Source organism: Cupressus sempervirens, chromosome 10, assembly GCF_028749045.1.
Source record: "Cupressus sempervirens isolate cs-2001-9-10 chromosome 10, ASM2874904v1, whole genome shotgun sequence".
NCBI lineage: Eukaryota > Viridiplantae > Streptophyta > Pinopsida > Cupressales > Cupressaceae > Cupressus > Cupressus sempervirens.
The window spans coordinates 197,682,023-197,702,198 of NC_143127.1; positions in this window are offsets into that span (position 1 = coordinate 197,682,023).

The following is a 20,176-nucleotide window of genomic DNA, read 5'->3' on the forward strand; positions in this document are numbered from 1 at the left end:
AATCAGTAGACTCACGGTTAGCAGGGACGAAAGATTCAGCAGCTTTGAGCATATTGCAAGTGTAGCTAGTAGTTGCAGGAATAGTAACTTCAGAGCCATGAAATGGGAATTTAATCCATTGGTGGTATGTGGATGGTACAGCGCGCATCTCATGTATCCATGGCTGTCCTAAAAAAATGTTGTAGGCTAAGGGAATGTCAAGCACCTGACAGGTGACATCCTTTTCAATAGGACCGATGTGAATTGGTAAAGTCACAAGACCTAGTGACTTTCGTTCTACTTCATCGTATGCTTTAATAGTGATCTTTCGTCGAGGATCAATAGAGTCCTCAGAATAACCCAATTGTCTAAGCAAAGCCACAGAAACAATATTTAGGCCAGCACCATTGTCAATTAGTACCCAACGAACACGTGTCTGGTGGATCATAACCTCAATGTGTAGAGGCTGATTGTGTGGGTGATTCAGTGAGTTGTCATCCTCCTCGGAGAAGGTCATAAGATGAGGTGAGGTCAGATGACCTACCATGGATTGAAATCATTCAAGATCAAGATCCTGAGGAACGTTTGTCTCAGTGAGGGCTTTGTCCAAAATTTGCCTATGAGCGGGCAAAATTTTAAGCAGCTCAAATATAGAAATGTGAGCATTGGTTCATTTCAATTGATCTAGAATACTATAACTGGATGCAGTCAAGTTCATCGTGTGTTTTGCACCTTTATCGGATGGACCAGCAAGGGCTTTTTCCTTGTGTTGTTCGAGATTTGAAGTAGGAGGTGTAGGGCCTTTGAGCACCAATTTTGTATGAGAGCGAGTAACAACATTAGCACAGTGTTGCGAAGACGTATTATCCATGTTATTGGAAGTAGGGCCTCTCAAGATGAATGGTGTCTTGGCTTTATTGTTATATTGGTTCCCTTTTATGGTAATAACGTCGCAGTATTCAAAATCTACAGGTTCAACCATGTGAATGACATTGTCATCATTGGAATATGTATAGTTGACCTTATTGTAGGGTTCTGGTTTCGAAATCTCTCCTTTTTCATAAGGTGGGAAAGGCTCTTTGAATGCCTTGTGGTTCGAGTTTTTGTTATGTCCATCTACCACAAGTTCACCAGCATCAATCATGTCCTGGACTTTATGACGTAAGTTTATACAATTGATGGTTTTATGACCCTTGTTTTGGTGATACTCACAAAATGAGGTCTCATTCCACCATGGTGGACGTGGTTGTGGATCATAGGGACGAGGGTTATCCATTGGTGAGATAAGCTTGTGTTGTAGCAATGTTTTGTAAACCACATCCAAAGGTTCTCCTAAAGGCGTATACTCTCGCTTGGGTCGTGCTGCCCATGAGTTTCTCGGTTTATTCCCAGACATTTTATTGTCAGGAGGAGGCTTCTCAGCACTTTTGGCCACTTTGAAGCAGTCTGTGAGATTAAATGCTGCTTTAGCAGGTTTTGGTGTGACATTATCAACAACCCCATCATGTACAATTTCTCGGTTCTTGTTGACATGTTTGGTTTTATCCTTGTTGGAAGTGGAACCTTGTTTTGAGTCTCTCTGAAGAGTGAGCTCACCTTTCTTGATCATAAATTCTTCGATACGGATAGCCTGTGTAATCATGTCTTCAAAGGTACGAGAACCTTGTAGTTGGACTCTATACCCAAAATCAGGTAAGAGGTTATCGGTGAAAATGTCGAGCTTCTCCATTTTTGAGATTTTACAGGAGTACTTGGTATAAAGCTGTCTCCATCGTTGGAGGAAAGTGAGAAAAGGCTCACCAACCTTCTGTTTAAGGTTGCATAGATCTCGAATATTTACAGGATGTTGAATGTTATGAGAATATTGCTGAACAAATGAATTAGCAATTTCGTCAAACGTCTTGATACCAGGAGGTAAATGTGAAAACCACTCCAAAGTTTGACCACCTAGGCTTCTAGGGAATAAATGCATGAGGTACGTTTGATTGTGTATAAACTCCATAGACAAAGCACCAAATTCTCGCAAGTGATCTTGGGGATCAGTAGTACCAAAGTACTTGTCATATTTGGGTAGTTCTACACCTCTTGGGAAAGGCGACATGTTTATACTTGTGTCAAATGGAAATGAACAAAGAGCGTCCAATGTGTATGTCTTTTTGGGTTTCTCTTTCTCATGCATCATCTGAGCCAATTGGTCTTGCATAATTTTCAGTTGTTTTTGGAGTTTAGTGGTCTCAGTTTCCTCTTCATGTGTGATAATGGTCTCCACATCAAAATGTGTGGGTAGTTTAGCTCCCTCTTGGGCGAGTTTGAGAAAGTACTTTTCTTTCTCTTCGTTGATTAGGATTCCCATGACCTTCTAAAAGTTTTTGTCTCTTTGACATCTTGCTATGTGTTTAGGAAGGATTTCCACCTCTTCTTGTTCTTCATCAGTATCATTTTCTTTCTCTTTCTCCTTGCCATCCCTAGGTTGTTCTTGATGTCAACTATGGCTACCCAGTTCAGGTTCACGATTAGTCATTATAGGAACTTGTTCAGTTTCCGTACATTGTGTTTGAAAAGGGTCTGTGGAGAAAGGGTCATACATTGTGTTTGAGAATTCAGGACTCCTACCTGTCTTAGTATCCTTTTGGTAAAAAAGATTCCCAATTTGTTGCAAATTGGAAAATGTTCGCTGATCTCGAGATGACCTTGCAGGTGAGGAAGACCGTGAAGATGCCTCACTAGCCAAACTGGATATGGATTGTGTAGCGAAAGGTAAGCTACCTCTACTATGATTACGACCCCTAGCACAACCATGTCGAATGTTATCAGGATAAAACACGTTGGCGCTTCTAGTTGTGACAGTCATAGGCAAGGACAAGAAGCTAGAACCCAAACAAGGACTATACTAAGACTGAGTCTCAAAAAAGGACAAGATAGTAACAAGAATGCTGCACTAAGGCACAAATGGTCTGATTTAAAGGCTAGAACAGCCAGAGATTATGACCACTGCAGCACAAAGTATGGCAAGCATTAAAACGAGGATGTATGAGATGAGACTAGTCAAGGTATAAGACACAAGTTTTCAATTAAGCGAAGTGTTGCTGTTCCAGGACTGTTTGCAAATAGAAAGTGATAAGAAAATGCAAAAAAGGACAGTGTGCAGGCCACAAATCACTAGAATAGACCCAGATTGTAAATGCTGATACAAAATTTCGCGCAAAAAACCTTTACGGGTCGCGCGAAGAAGTTTTACGGGCCGCGCGAATATGTTTCTATCTCGCATGAAGATAAGTAACAGTTTTTAATTTTGCGCGAGAATTTTTTTGGATCACACGAAGATGCGCAACAGAACTTTAATTTCACGTGAGGGCAAAATGGATTCGCGCAAGAGCCAAATGATTTCGCGCGAAATCAAAATGATTTCGCGCGAACAGACATAACAGTTTCACAACAGCGACTAATTTTGACAAAATTTTTGATCAATCCAATAACCAGGCAGATAAACAAGCACGTAGAATAGCAAGCAAGTGATTTCAAGCACGTCTAAAAACAATGAGCAAGGGCAAAAGCAACCTTGCGCATGAACAATCAAGTGACTTAGTTTGTGTTAATCTCTAAGAGAGATATTTGTGCACATTTTCAAAGAGTTTTGCAATCATCGCACACATTCCTTAGAAAAATAAAAGTTGGCTTCTCTAAGGTATTTAATAATGGTTTGACTCTGCAACTTTTATGGCTCACAGGGGTGACCTCCAATCCCGACGCACTGAGGTTTTGACACAGTCTGAGAACTTAATCTTCAAGAGCTGCTAGGGAGATCTGACAACCCACAATGAACCACACCCGTGGAGATTTCTTCCACAAGGACATTTATATAGCGGTTTTCACTACCATGGCAAAAATGGCTATTACCGCTTGAGGTTCTGTCATCACAGTTTTCCCTGTAGAGGGATTGTCTGCTACGGTTAACCCTCTTTAAAGGTGACTGACTCACAATAGTATACCACAAGGGGACTTAGCTTCCAGATTCAAGGTTCTGACACCTTTTCACCTTTAGCCCAATCAAAGCAAACAGATTAATCCAACACGCTAGACTAAGATTATCCCTTAAAGATCTATGATATCATCTTCCTGTGATCTATCAACCTCTCCGGAGAAAGGATGCCTTAATCAACAAGTCAAAGATTCATCTATCTACGAGATGCTCAAAGTATCCTCCCCACCCATAAGGAATCCATCTTAGAGAGGAGTTTCACTAGGAACCCACTCCCTCAAGATCCACGAATAGTGTTCATGGGGGATTAATTACTATGTGTGTACAGATTTTAATTCCTAAAAGCAAATCTATCTAAAAGTAATCAAAAAGCACAAGGTGGTACACTTAACTCTTTAAGTAATGTGAGGTGAGTCCAAAGATGTGGAACATTTAACCCCTCACACAAGCCAAAACGAGTCCACAACTCAGAAATTAGTGAGTTCTAAAAAAACACAAAAGGGTTGCCTTGTGGAGCCTTTAATGCTTATGTCCTGTAGACCCCTCCCCCATTTAACGTTGTGCTGAGCTTGCAACCACAGGGTGGAACGAGGGGCCAGAGGATTAGCGAGTCCAATAACCCAAGATAGTTAATCAGATCTATCACTAAAGACTAAGCCTGCCAAATGAATACTAACAGAGATTACACCCTAGTATGAGTTTATGCATGTGTTGTAAAATGGAAGTACAAAAGGAAACACACAAGCTCAACATGAATGATGTTTTTTTTAGATCCAAATGAAATGTTATTAGCTGATGAAGATTACCTGGTGATTCATAGTGGGGTTAAGGAAATGAATATCTTATTCATGGTGGATGGTAATTAATGTTTCATTCACAATGGGTGGAGATTAATATTTTATTCAAAGTGGAGTTCATATATTTATTTTATATTCAAAGTGGATTCATAATATATTTTTAATCAAAGTGCTCATTTTAATATTCAAAATGCTCACTTTAATATTTTAATATTCAAAGTGCTCATTTTGAAATTAAAAAATGCTCGTACATTTTGAATTAAATAATAAAAAATGGACCCATCCACTCATCTTTGAATGAATCTCCACCCTTGATCATGAGTCCCATGAATTTGATCTCAACCATCCATTTTTCTTTAAAAAGGAGGCTCTTCCTCTCTCAAGGAAATCTAATTTTGGCTAATATTATGTTGTAGGATTTGAAGACGGAGAACTTCTATCTTCTTATCTCATTCTTACATCCACTCTTTGCTATCGTTATGCTGCAGGATTGAAGACCTCATTGCTTGTGGAGAATTTCTATCTTCTTGTCTCATTCTTTTAGCTTAGATTCACTTAGTTTTAATTCATTGCATATATCTTAACTCACCTAGTCTAAATAGGGGTTTTTGTAATATATCATTCTTGTTTATATCTTGCATATCATTTATAGTTTACTTGCATTGCATTTTTGAATCTTCCATTTCATGGTGTACCTTGTGATGTATTTGCATGTTTGGTTCATTTGAGAGCCATATTTGCATAATCCCCACATCATGGATAGGAAGCTATAGGCCACCATCTAAGTTCTCTAATTCATAGAGTACCTTTGATATAAGGGTCTATAGAAGTGTGACCCACTTTTATGCACACATTTTTGGCACCCATCATGGGGCTCGAAAAAGACTCCTTGAATATTCATATTTATTTTATTTTATTATGACATTTTTATTGCAAAATTGGGCTAAATTTTTTATTGTAGGTTGTAGATAATGTTTAGGCCTCACCAATTTTTTATAGATTTTTTAGAGCAACAATTATTTTTTAATGATTTTCATTAAAAAAAAAAAAATTCGGCCATAAATAGTTGAATTTTAATTTTTTGCATGTTGTGGATTCTAAATTCAACTCAATAAAAATTTCAGATTTTTATGATCATAAATTAATTTTTTAATGATTTTTCATAGAATAAAACTTACAACCCAAATCATGGAAGTCTAATTTGATTATTTTATTGTAGTTTTGGGATGTTGCCAAGATGATTTCATACAAAATTTGGATTTCTACACATGGTCTACAAAACACATGTCAAAGACTTCAAAAAAAAACATGTCGAAGAACCTTAAAATGCATCTAGCCTTTGCTATCTTCGAACAAGGTAAGCCTAAACTTTTATTTTTTCTTAAATTGTGGCATTTATTTTCAAAATCTAGCCTAAGTTAAGAGGGTTAATTCACTTTCATGTGCAACACTCCATTAGTCATTTTCATTTCCTACGAACATTAAACTTGTGATTGAGGTTCATTTCAAACCAAATACTTTTTGACTACTGTTTGTCTCTCAAAATTGCTGATGAACTTGATCTCAAAACACTTGAAGTCAAAAAATTTGTTTCTATTTATTACTGTATGCATGAAAATGCAGCCTATGCTAACACACACACTTCAACACGGTCCTTATTTGTGGATTCATCGCAGAATGAACATTGAATTGTTCATCTGAAATTTGCCCTGCAAAGCGACCTGTTGCCTTCTATCTAAAGGGATTTTGCCTGTTAATATCCTCAGAATCAAGGTGTAGGAAACCAAACCCTCTAAGAACGAAGGATTTGACAATGGAATTAAGCTAAGAATGAGTATACAGAGTAATCTAAGAAATGAAAGATGCAATGTAATCTAAGAACAAATGAAGCAAACTAGATTAAGCATATGCATGATTAAACTAAAATGAGATTAAACTAAAACATGAGAATGTATGCAAGAAATGTAAGTAAATATGAGCATGAATTTCAACAGCAATTCGATAGCAAATCAATTCATCCTCTCTCAAATGAAGAGATGAGGGTCTCTTAAATAGAGTTTCCTGGAATCCATCAACAGTTGAGATTGATTCAGATCAACGGTTAGGATTGAAGATGAGTTTCAGTCATAAAAGGAGATTCCCAAATTAAAGGGATTTAACAGACTTAATTTGAGATAAATAAGGAGTTAACTGTTTTAATTTGAGTAGAAAAAGGAGTTAACTGTGTTAACTCATTTTTGATCAATAGTGAACTGGAAATTCCCCTTTTTGAACTGAAGAGAGATTTTGTTGAGATATTTAATTTAATAAAATGAAATATGCTCTCATAATTAATTTTTCTATTTAATTAAATAATCTTTAATTAATTAGAGACACTTTTGTTTAATTAAATAACTTTATTTAATTAATTAGGAATGTCTTCCCATTTAATTAAATAACTTTGTTTAATTATTTAGAAGTAAGTACTCCATTTAATTAAATAATTTCTTTTAATTAATTAGAAATACCTTTCCCATTTAATTAAATAATTACATTTAATTAATTAAGATAGGCATATTTATTAAATTAAATAAATTTAATTCCATAGTACATTAGCCTTAGGATATAATTTAATTTAATTAAAGTATAAATACTTAATAATTAAATTAAATATTAATCAAGTAGGTTTAATGTAACTAATATGAGTACGTACTATAGGAATTAAATAAGAAATATGATGAATGCAGATTAGGGTTTTTCTGCATCTAACAATTAAGTCAAGTAGCGAATAGCAGAATGAGAATTGCCTATTAGAATAGGACTTTGAAATTATCAGAAATAGACTAGAATTGGTATAATGGCAATGAGCCAATTTTGGGGTATTACAATTACTAGGGGGAGTCTCAACATGTGGGTTTTCTTTGCTATGTCTCTAGTGCTTGAACTTGCTTAGAATGTTTCTTTGATCTAGCTTCTCTTGGTCTTTTCCACCTTCTTGGTCTATGTCAGCATATTGGTACCTTCATTTAGGCTGAAACAGTTACCTTGATCTCTTGACTACACCCTTTGATTGAGATAGATGTTCACTTGTCCTTATCTATCAATTTTCCTACTTGGCTATTTGGCTTCTTGCCTTGCTCTTGACTTGAGTCGCTAGTGTTGTAAGTTGCTAGGACACTTTGCTTGACAAGTTACCGCTCATTGCTACCTTTACTTGATAAGTGAACACTACCTTTCTAGTTTGGACATCAAGATACCTTGTGTAACCCTATTAGCTCCTTTTATTCCTTGTCACAATTGATATTTTATCTACCACTATGGGCTTCCAATCTTTTGACACTAGATTACAACTACCTCTCGATGATCTTGAGTTGCTTATTGTTACTAAGAAGTTTCAATATATGTACACTCAAACAGGAAGTTAGAAGGGAGTAATAAGCTTGCTTACTCTAGTCTCTCTAGGGACCTAATGAGCACATACTCTTAGTATGAGAAAATGCTAGAGGAGATAAGGTAATTCTCTCATGAGTCCTTCTTAAGGCCTTTGCATGCGCATACACGCTCCTCTTGCATCATCTTCTTCTAGGTCTACATGCTTTACTCCAAAACATCAATTGTGTTCATCTACTAGATATAAAGACCTCTTTAGAGAGAAAGAAAATGATATCTCCTTGGAGTGTATGTCAAACTTTCATGATAAGCCTATCTTAGACCAAGACAATGATGAAGACATAGATGCATGTTATTCACTTGAGAAACAACAAAATGATTCTAGACATACTCTTCCCAACATGCCTCCATCAAACAAAAAAACTAATGCTTTCTGCACTAGCTATTCTTATCCTCAAGGGTTACCTTTGAAAGAGAACCAAGCTAATCTACACTTGGATGCAAACCTTTTCCATGCTACTAAAGCTAAAAATGCTCAATCTTCATGCAACTCTATGATATTCTTTTCCTACTTTCGCTAATTCTCTGCTCTCTTCACATTCCCCTTTGTCCTTAGAAGTGGCTCCATTTCAAGAAGACTCTCCAAATAATAAAGATAAAGATCAACCACTCACTCATATCCTCCAAAATTTCATCCTTCCACCTCCTAACTATGATGATGACACTATATTTGAGCTTATTGAAAATTATGAGAAACCTTCCATGCATATGCTATCTAACAAAACATGTCAAGATCAAACTATTCCCTCTTGTTCCACTTCTCAAACTCCACTTCAAACATATGCTCAAGCTTTAAGTGCTCCTATTAAATATGTTGCTCCTATCAAAGCTACTTGCAAGTCTATTGATGGTCTTGACCATGTTGCTCGCTCTAAAGATATTGATACCCCTTCTCACTATCCATTTATATCTTCTAAATCTATCCTTGGTCCTTATCCATCTGATCTAAAGCATTCAAAACTCCCTTCCATATTGGGACCTTATGTTTCTCCATCTCCTCTCTCTCCTATTTTACCTCAAGATCAACAAAGATACAAATCCTCGAGTTCTTCACATAAATCTTTACCTCTAAACCATTCATATCAACCCTCTCCATCCACAAGTCCCAAGTCTTTTGAAAGCAATTTGGATGGTCAACTTAAGCACAAATGCTTGAATCCATCTTTAAACATTCACCTTGTGCCCTCTAATTGACATGTGAATGCTAAGAAAGAGAATGCACAAAAGAGACCACAAAGGTCAACTTATCAAAAAGATAAACCAAAGAAAGTATAGGGTCCTAAATCCATTACTCAAGATCTGCACTCTAAAACATTCAAAGGAAAAGAAAAAGCTATATGGATTCCCAAGTCTCTTTTGAAAGACTTGAATATTGAAAATACTTCAAAGTTAACATTTAAGTTTCCAAAGGCTTCCAATCCACCTTCTTCCAAACATCTTCATGAAAAGGTTTCAAAACCTTCCACTCCATCTTCCTCCAAGATTACTCTACCACTTTATACATGTAAACCTCAAGCTATCTCATCCATATTTCCTCCATCATTCCACTACCCTTCAAGGTGTGTGCCAATGTTGATCTTGCCCACTTTTTCTTCTACCCTTTCACATCCCTTTCCATACCCTATTCGTTCCATCCAACTCATCTCATCCAAAGCTTAAAACCTTATGCTCCATATACTATTTCTACTATCTCCCTTAAGTTACCTTATCAACATCTTTGAGCATACATTTATATGGTCTTGGCTTATCATAACTTATCTTTCCTACAAGAGTGATATCTAACTTGAAAAAGCTTCAGCTCTTTCTAAAAATAAAAAAGAAAAAGAAAAAAGAAAAAAGAAAACATGCCTGGGTGAAAACCACTTCTTGTGGCACCTTGGTAGCAAAAGTAAAAAAATAAATTCATCCTATGATGAAAACTACTTCATGTGGCACCTTGGATAAGTATGATGATGAAAACCTAGAAAACAAGCATCATGTGTAATTCTTCCACAATCCATACATTCCCTCTTCTATCTTTGCTCTTGACATTGTTGAGCTATCCAAGTGCATTGGCTATCTTATCTATTTCTCACCCTATATTGCTTGTTCGCTCATATTGCTCATATCTAGCTTTATTCCTATTGCTATCTTATCACTATCATATCCCCTTGATCTTGATAACTACATTCTCTTGGCATGTTCACTCTTTGGACTGCTTGCTTTCATGACGTCTTGTCATTATGCTCTTGCTATTGGCTTCTATGCCTCTATGCTATCTTGCTTATCAACTTATACTCATGCTATCTCTTGCTCCTTGCTTCCACTACTTATCCAAAATTTTCTTCATATGGCTATATTTACCTAGCTTGGGTAATCTTAAGGAGTTAGTCCTTGAGGATCGCTTTCACTCACTTCATACTCCTTGCCTCTCCATTTTTACTTATCCATAATATCCTACACCTTGCTAGACATTGGGAGAAATTGATGTGATCTTGCTTAAGAGCTAGAAATCTTGAAATTCTTTAAAAAAAAATCAAAAAAATAAAAAAATCAACAAAAAATAAAAATAAAAATAAATAAATAAAAACACCAAAAAAATAGAAATTCCTAGTTTTTGTACAATTTTTTTTCTTTTCACATTTGTCTGCTTTCATTTGCTACTTTCGCTTATGCATACGCTCTCACACTATTCAAAAGACAACCTATCAAGTCTAAAGGGTCATATCTTGATGCTTTTTAGGAGTCTCTTGTGTTGGAATGTTCAAAATGGGAAGAGTACTTCTGAGAGGAGGGGGGGGGGGGGGGTGTGAATTAGAAGTACCACATCTTATTTACCTCTTTTTTAATCCTTTAAACATATAACTGAAAAACAAATTGCATACATGTAAACATATAAAATAACATAAAGTCAATCGCATGCAATAACACATAACACAAAGATTTGATAACCCAGAAACCCTCTAGGAATAAGTGTTGGAAATAATCAAGACTAACAATGTTATTGAGAGGGGAGGGGTGAATCAATAACTCTAAAACTTTAACTCTATTCTGTATAATAATATTTTTACCATTCATCCATCTAAACTATTGTATGCATGAAAAGATAAACATTTGTAACACATGAACACACAGATTTGGTGACTCAGAAATCTTCCAATTAGAAAGTAAAACTGGGATGGGGATGATACCCACAAAACTTCAATACTGCAGTATAAAGTTGGCCGGTTAAGGCTTACAATGATCACTTCTAATGATCTGCCCTGTTAGGAGCAAATAGGATTGCTAGATCCACCTTGTTAAAGGATTTGCAAACATACAATGAAGTATGCACTCTGTTAGGAGATTTACAAAAGACTGTTAAGTCTACCCTGTTAAAGGATTTAGCAAACTGATTCACCTGTTAGGATGAAGCAGTGGATCTAATTACAACTAATTGCTGGTAAGATCCTTTGCGCTCTGATCACCTAATGTGATGAATATATCCTTTCTACATCAATGTTGACCTTGCTGTATTCCTCTGTTCTGCTGGTGATTCACTTTCCTTCTTCTCAAATTATTGCTACACATCATAACCAACGATGATTCTTTTTAGCATCTCATTGTTTCAAATGATATATACCATTCCAATATTTACACTGGCAAGGTTAGCCAAAACACAAGTGAACAAACATTACCGAGTCGACCAGGTGGTAGAAAACTTGGGTTCCACAAACTGACTTGGTGACCTTCTGATACTCAACATCCACTTCAATACTCTGCATCATCATGCACTCAGTAAGAGTAGAGGTACGATCCATACTAATCATTCTGAGTAGCTTCAAACTTGGTAACCATTGGTGAATCGGTGAATGTTGTGTCACTCGGTAGAAACTGAATCCATTGATAACCTTCTTTACTTGGTAAATACTGATTCCCTTGTTTACTTGTTAAACACTGATTCCTTCATTTACCTTGTTTACTTGGTAAGCACTGACTCCTTCATTTACCTTGTTTTACTTTGTAAACACTGATTCCTTCATTTACCTTGTTTACTTGGTAAACATTGATTCCTTCATTTACCTTGTTTACTCAGTAAACACTAATTCCTTCATTTACCTTGTTTACTTGGTAAACACTAAAATTTTTGATGAATTGGTGAGCACTGTCTACTTGGTAAACACTGCGAAGCTCGGTAATCACTAACTGCTTGGAGAACACTATTCTGCTCGGTAACTACTGTGAACTCGATAAATATTGCTGAACTTCCCATATGCTCAATTTCCAAATGAATGCTCGGTATCAGCTGTAGATTAGGTGAGTAGCTCGGTAAACATTCACAATCGAATAAGTGTTGTGACTAATGACAAATATATCATAATTCCAACAATCTCCCCCTTTGGCATTAGTGACAAAAACACTTATGAGCCAACACTTATATACAATATCTGACATATTGACAACTAATTCCGCTGAATATTCATGGCTTCCTTACATATGACTCCCCCATACAATATACACAAGGTATTTACATGAGTTATATGACTTTTATTTACAGTATCTCTTTGTCCCTTTTTGTACATTTATCTCACCAATAGCTCTATCTGAGTATCTCTTTCTCCCCCTTTTTGACAATAATGCCAAACAAAATAAAAATAATAAAAGAATGTATTTACATAGAAACACCAAAATGTGAGATAAACTCTGAATGTACCTAAAGAATGAGTTGTAGAGTCTTATCCCAATTCTCTTGTAGGATTCTGCATGTGGATAGAGCAATTTGAACTTCTGCAGAGAGTTCAATCACATGTTCTGCAATGGAGAAATTGTTGTCATGGATCAATGTTTTTGAGTGGGCAATGTGCTTTTGCATTGTGTTCATGATGGGAAGGATCATATTTTGAATATCTATCAATGTAGATCTGATCCTTGACTCTTCTCTCAGCAATTTTGCTTGTTTTTCTGACAAAATTTTTATCCTAAGGTGATGAGATGAGGTTGAACTGGGGTCAAGCTTCAGATTTTGTGCGCTTGCCTTCAAATCCTCATCTATCTTATTTAATTGCTCTCTTATCTCCTTAGTATACTCGGTAACATCACAAAGCTTAGCAAAAAGAGATGTTACATTATTAAAAGAATTTTCAATATTAGCCAAAACTGAGGTTAATTCAACTTGTTTCATTGCTATGTGCTGAGCAATGTGCTCTAGCACCTTATTATCAAATTTCTTCTCTACCTTCTCTATCAACTTTTCTTGACCGGAGTTATCCTCATTGAATTTATTGACTGCCTCTTTTAACTGGATCAAAATGTGTTGAGTAGAATCTACATCAACACCTATAGCCTCTGTAATTATATTCTAGGCATTCTTAATTATTTTATATTCCTTATCCCTTTCAGACCTTAGCTGCTTCTGCGTAGCCTTCATCTCAATTAGTTGACTAGCATACCTCATTTCTTCAATGGTAGCATTTTCATAGTCAATCTTTGGAATTACTATCTCAGTGTCTAGGTCAATGTTTTCAGGAATTTCCTTTCCAGTGATCATAAGTCTTAATGGTTGCTTTTGTTTGACTTCTGTGATGAATGGTTTGACCTTGGGAATAGACACAATGGTAGAGATGGAAGGACTAGCAGCGAAAAATCAAATACTTGAGGGTGGAGTGCCAATACGAGTATATGCTGGGTCAAAAACTGAAGTACTTGCTGCAAATGGTGATACACTTGGTGATGTAGTATCTGAACTAACTGGGTTTGAAGTAGATACAGATATTGCTGAAAAAATTGTAGAACAAATTGGAATTGACAAAATTGCGGAACTTACTGTTATTACGGATGGTGATGATGGAGTTGAGAAGGCTTGCTCGGTAACTGAAGAAAAGGAATGCAGCTCAGTAGATGAAGTGGTAGACACTTCCATTGATGATACTTGGAGTTGAGATGTGGCAGGTGCTGATGATATATCTAATGTAGATGTGACCAAACCTGCTGAAGCTGACTCCAACCTTGATGATGCTATAGTTTTAGGTAAAGAGTGAGGAAGTGATGCAATAACTGCTGCTGCAATTTTCACCAGATTGTCTTCCTCCTTATCTGCCTCTTCAGCTTCTTCTTCCTTGTCTTCTTCCTCTTTATCTTCCATCAGTGCATGCAGCTCTCCTAGTGAGACTGTGACAGATGGAGTGTTATCAAGCTCATCATGATTGCTACTGTCATCATCTTTGATTTCTACTGGATCTTCACTGGGCTTATGTAGATGATAGATATTTTTCCACATGTTTTTAGCATCATTTACAACATGTTCAATGTCTTTGATCAAAATCAAACAAGTGTGGAATCTAATCATCATTTTACCTTCATGGTTTTTCATTTCAGTTTTTACTTCTGCTCCAGTGAGACTTGGTCGGAGATTCCTTAGAGATTGCTCATAAATATCTTTTACTATTTGGGTGGCTAACTCCCATCTTAGTTGCAATCTCTCCAGTAGTTCTTTTGAGATTTGAGGGGCAATCTGGTCTGGGGAGTATTTCCATTTACCCATCTTGCTGAGTACCAGTTCCTCAATCTGCATTTTCTCCGCATCAGATCTAGTTTCAAATTTCAATGCTTTGAAATTTGTGATGCTAGCTCCTTCCTCCAATTGTTTGAGCCTTTGCTCAAATGTGGGTGCAAGCTTAACTAGTATAGGTTCCTGCTTACCTTTCCTGGTTCTTTTGGCGAATACTGCAGTAGGCTTCTTTTTGAGTTTGGTAATGATTACCTTACCTTTCTTCTTTGGTTGTTCCTCTACAGATTCTTTTTCTCCTTCTTCTTCACCTTCTTCTTCTTCTCCTCCTTCTTCTTCTTCACCTTCTTCATCTTCACCTTTTCCCTCGGCGAGCATAAGAGGACCGGTAGAGGTTTTCAATTTGGCTATTTTCCTCTTGCCCTTGCTTATGGCCTATGGTAGCTTGATTTCAAGCTCAATTCTGGCCTTAGCTTCTTCATAGGTTCCAAAATTTGTTGCCTTGGGTCTACTAGCTCATTTACCAGTGCCTCTATTATGTCTCTGGCTTCATCAATATTTACCTCATAAGGAAGAGGTTTTACCCATGCAACTCGGGGTCTGACTGCCTGGATGTACAACTTGTCACAGTCCACCATGAAACATACATCATCTTTGTAATCCTCAATAAGCTTAGGAGGAATCCTGAACCTGTTATTCATCCTCTCCTTGAAGTCTTCAAAATAATTTTCCATAATACTATCAAAATTTTCACCCATTTCTGCTACAAATTTGTTTATTTGATAAAAAATTGGAATGTCTTTCTTCCATACTACTGTACCTTTTGAAGGGAAAAACTTAACCAAATTTACAGGAGTTGGTTTTAGAGGTCCTTATATTGTCCATGTTTTTGTTAAGTTGTTTGAGCAGCACATCTGCTAGGTCAAACTCCATGTTTTTCTTGACAACCTTATAAGCTAAATCTACAGCCTCACAGGGCATGCTATTCAATCTGCTGGAACTATACATCTTATATGCAATCAAATAGATTCTGAACCTTAACTTTGCATCGAATACATTGTTAGGTTTCAATCCTCTACCATCCCATTCGGCTAGGGTTAACCTCTGAAGTACATCCCGTCTTAGGGTTTTAGTTGTTTTTGATTTGCTTAACATTGGCAAACCCGTGATCTTATGAATCATCTTCTTTGTTATCAGGACAGGTTGCTCTAACCACAACTGTCCATTATGCACACGGCTTAAAATGTATCTTATCCATTTCATTTGAAAGTTCCTTGGTAGATGAGGGATATGGGTCAAACCTTTGGTTTCCAGATGTTTGAATTCGGGTTTGAGGGTTCCATCCACACACAACTCGGCTAGGGCATTATCCATATCTAGTGTCCCTATTTCTTGAACAATGCATTTGAAATGAGTACAAATGTCATTTATAAGAAGTACCTTTGGTGGAATTTTTGATTGAGCTCCATGAGGGTTGAGCGATTCAGCTATGGTGGGAACGAGCTTGAAGCTGGGTGCTTTCCATTCTACTCCCTTCACAAGCATTTCAGAGCCTCTTTTTGCCTTGCTGTTGCTGGTGCTTGCAGATGCCATTGCTACTTGGTGAGCGAATGATTTTGTTAAACAAATTCTTTGCTGGAAAATCTTCAAATCGCTTGAACTCTCTTTCCCACTCCTGGAAATTTCTTTGCTCTGTATATTCTAAATTCGCAGTGAAAAATGAGATCAAACTTTTCCTTTTTGATGAAAAAAAAATCTGCCATTAATGCTCGGGTATGAAGGTAGCTGAGATGACCTAGGGTTTTTCAAATAGTCACTGACTTACTCGTAAACCTTGCAACTCAGTAAACAAACAAAAACCTTTCACATTATCGACCTAGCTCGGTTAAGTCTAAAATCAACCTTGCTCGGTAGATGCATCACAGTGAAATATACTGATTTGTCATTTGTACTTCTACATTCTAGAACTGCTTAGGATATTGCTTGAAGATGTAGTCCCTGTTCCTTCTTAATGAGTCTAATTAGAAATGGTGGAGTCACCCACTTCTTGAGTGACATAGCCATTATTTGAATTTTTTGGCTCGGTAGATTTTGGAATCCACTGTTGTCTCATCTGCTTTCGAATGTTGTCAGCTCTGGCTTTCTTTTCATCTTCAATTCTTCCTTTATTCATGCAATTCTTGGATATATGACCAAGTTTGATACATGTATAACATCTTATAGTAGCATCTTTCTTCCTTAGGTGATGCCTTGCACAGTTTATTCCAATGTGTCCATATTCTCCACAATAGTGACATCTGCACCAAGTATTGTAGTCCCAACCAAATAATGCTTTGATAACCTGTTCTGCTGGATTGAATGATTTTGATCTACATTCAGATGCCTTGTGACCTTGTTTCTTGCATTTGTGACATTTTCCCTCAAACTTTGGTTTTTCCTTGCATTCATTTTCTTTGTGACCATGTTGATTGCAATTGTAGCATTTACCATTGAATTTTCTTTTACCATTGTTCCAACATCTGTTGGATGTATGACCTAACTTTCCACAGTGATTGCAAGTAGGTCTGTGATTCTTTTGGGTACCCTATTTGGAAGATTCACCTTCTTCATTGTATTCCTCTGTTCTGCTGGTGATTCACTTTCCTTCTTCTCAAATTATTGCTACACATCATAACCAACGATGATTCTTTTTAGCATCTCATTGTTTCAAATGATATATACCATTCCAATATTTACATTGGCAAGGTCGGCCAAAACACAAGTGAACAAACAATACTGAGTCGGCCAGGTGGTAGAAAACTTGGGTTCCACAAGCTGACTCGGTGACCTTTTGATACTCGGCATCCACTTCAATACTCTGCATCGTCATGCACTCGGTAAGAGTAGAGGCATGGTCCAAACTAATCATTCTAAGTAGCTCGAAACTCGGTAACCATTGGTGACTCGGTGAATGTTGTGTCACTCGGTAGAAACTGAATCCAATGATAACCTTCTTTACTTGATAAATACTAATTCCCTTGTTTACTCGATAAACACTGATTCCTTCATTTACCTTGTTTACTCGGTAAACACTAACTCCTTCATTTACCTTGTTTTACTTAGTAAACACTGATTCCTTCATTTACCTTGTTTACTCGGTAAACACTGATTCCTTCATTTACCTTGTTTACTTGGTAAACACTAATTCCTTCATTTACCTTGTTTACTTGGTAAACATTGAGATTTTTGATGACTCGGTGAGCATTGTCTGCTTGGTAAACACTACGAAGCTCAGTAATCACTAACTACTTGGAGAACACTGTTCTGCTCGGTAACTACTGTGAACTCGATAAATACTGCTGAACTTCCCATATGCTCGGTTTCCAAAGGAATGTTTGGTATCAGCTATAGATTACGTGAGTAGCTTGATAAACATTCACAATTGAATAAGTGTTGTGACTAATGAAAAATATATCATAATTACAACAATAAGAAGGTAAAACTGGGGTGGGGATGACATCCACAAAATCACTGCAGCAGTCAATGTTCAACCACTTCTGATGGTTTGCCCTGTGAAAGGCCTGCCCTGTTAAAGGCTTTACACTGTGTCAATAGTGACCTGGTTAGAGGATTTACAAACACTTACATGAAGTGTGACCCTATTAAAGGATTTACAATAGGTTGTTAAACCCACCTTATACATAGGATTTTTAATCACCTTCTCCAAAGGTTCTCCTACCTAGCTATTAAGCTAACCTATCAATATAGGATTTTAGCATTTAATACAATTGTGATAGAGTATTAGAACATTTGACCTGATTGAATGCAATCTCAAATTATTGAGTTTAGGTACTAGATTTTCTCTTCTCATTTTGATCCTTGCTTGATCTAATCTCTATATATGTTCCTTGTCCCTTGTGCTATTTTGATCAACTTGATATGAAATTGCTGCTATGTTCCTCTAAGTCTTTCCTTCTTCACATTGAAATTTTGCTATAATATCCCTTTATACCATTCTCATCCACACATGCAATGGTGCATTCATCCTCTTTATAAAGAATGTGAAGACTTAGGGATAGGTATGGGTTTATGATCCATATTGAATCTCAAATTCCTTCTCAAATCCTTGAATTTTCTTCATTGGTTGCATGCCTTCACCATTTTTCTGATTGGTTGCATGCAGATTGCATAGGGAATGTAAATGATTCATCCTTATCCTTTTTCTCCTTCGAAATCTCTCTAAGTCGGCTCCAAAAATGATTTACATCTTAGTTTGTGAAAGCACAAACTCTTATGCTAATCCTGAGTTACTCAACACTCATTATATTACTGATGCTCGACATGAATTGATTTCTGGATTGCTCGACATCTATTACTTTCTTGGTTTTCTCGGCACCTGTTAAACACTATATTGCTTAGCATGTGTATGTTCTCTATTGCTTAGCATCAGAACATTTCTGGATTACTTGGCACATAAACATTTCTTGGATCACTCGACACATACTACATTCTAACTTGGTTGGCACTAATTGTGGCTCGATATCTATTGAAATTCTAGCTTGACATACATTGTGTACTTGGCATATATAGTGAAAATGGTTAAGTGTGTTGACACTCAATTGTCAAGACTATTCTTTTGACCAACAATCTCCCCCTTTGACATGTGTGTCAAAAACACTTAACTAAGCATTTATGAGCTTAAACTTATTGAGTACATTCTTTATTTGCTTGGTATTCATGAAAAATTTCAAAAATATTGTGAGTAACAATATACCTTATGACTCCCCTTGAGTTGATTATGCCTTGTCCATTCTTGAGATTGAAATTCTGTGCTTAAGTGCCTGATTCTCTTTGTCATTTGTCCTATTTCTAATTTTGAGCCTATGTGCTGTATCTAATCTATGTGAAGTTCAAAATTTTGCATCTCCCCCTTTCTCCTTTATTACTAGTCTCCTCCTTTTTGGCTATTTACAAACTTTTCTCCAAATGAATGAAAAATGTAATAAAAAATGGTTCAAATTTTTTCAAAATTTGGTATCCATTTGGTATTCTCCCATAATATCTACATATATACATATCTCTCCTTATAAATATATCTCCCCCTTACTTCATCTCCCCCTTTTTTGACACTGATGTTAACGAGTTCTATGGAGTAATACCATGCTTAGCCAAAAATGTGCTATTTACGTCTAGGAGTATTTTCAGAGCTGCATCCCAATTTGCTAGAGCAATGTCCAATGACTTATGTTGGATGGCAACCTTTGCTACTAGTTGTATAAGTCCATCTGAGGTAGAAAGATTTGAATCCTTCTTGAGGACTGTTTCTGCATACATTTGCTCCTTATGGAGTACCTCCAAGTGAGGGGTTATAGAGGATTGGATTTGCATCAACTTAGCTTTTGTATTTGCCTCCTCTATTATTAATACAACTAATTCTCTTTGTGTGTGAAGTGTTTGAGCAAAATGCTTCTCACTTTGAGCTAGATTGGTGAGGAGTTGCATACTAGAAATCTTTAGATTTCTCTCCAAGTTCATTATTTTCTAGTTGGT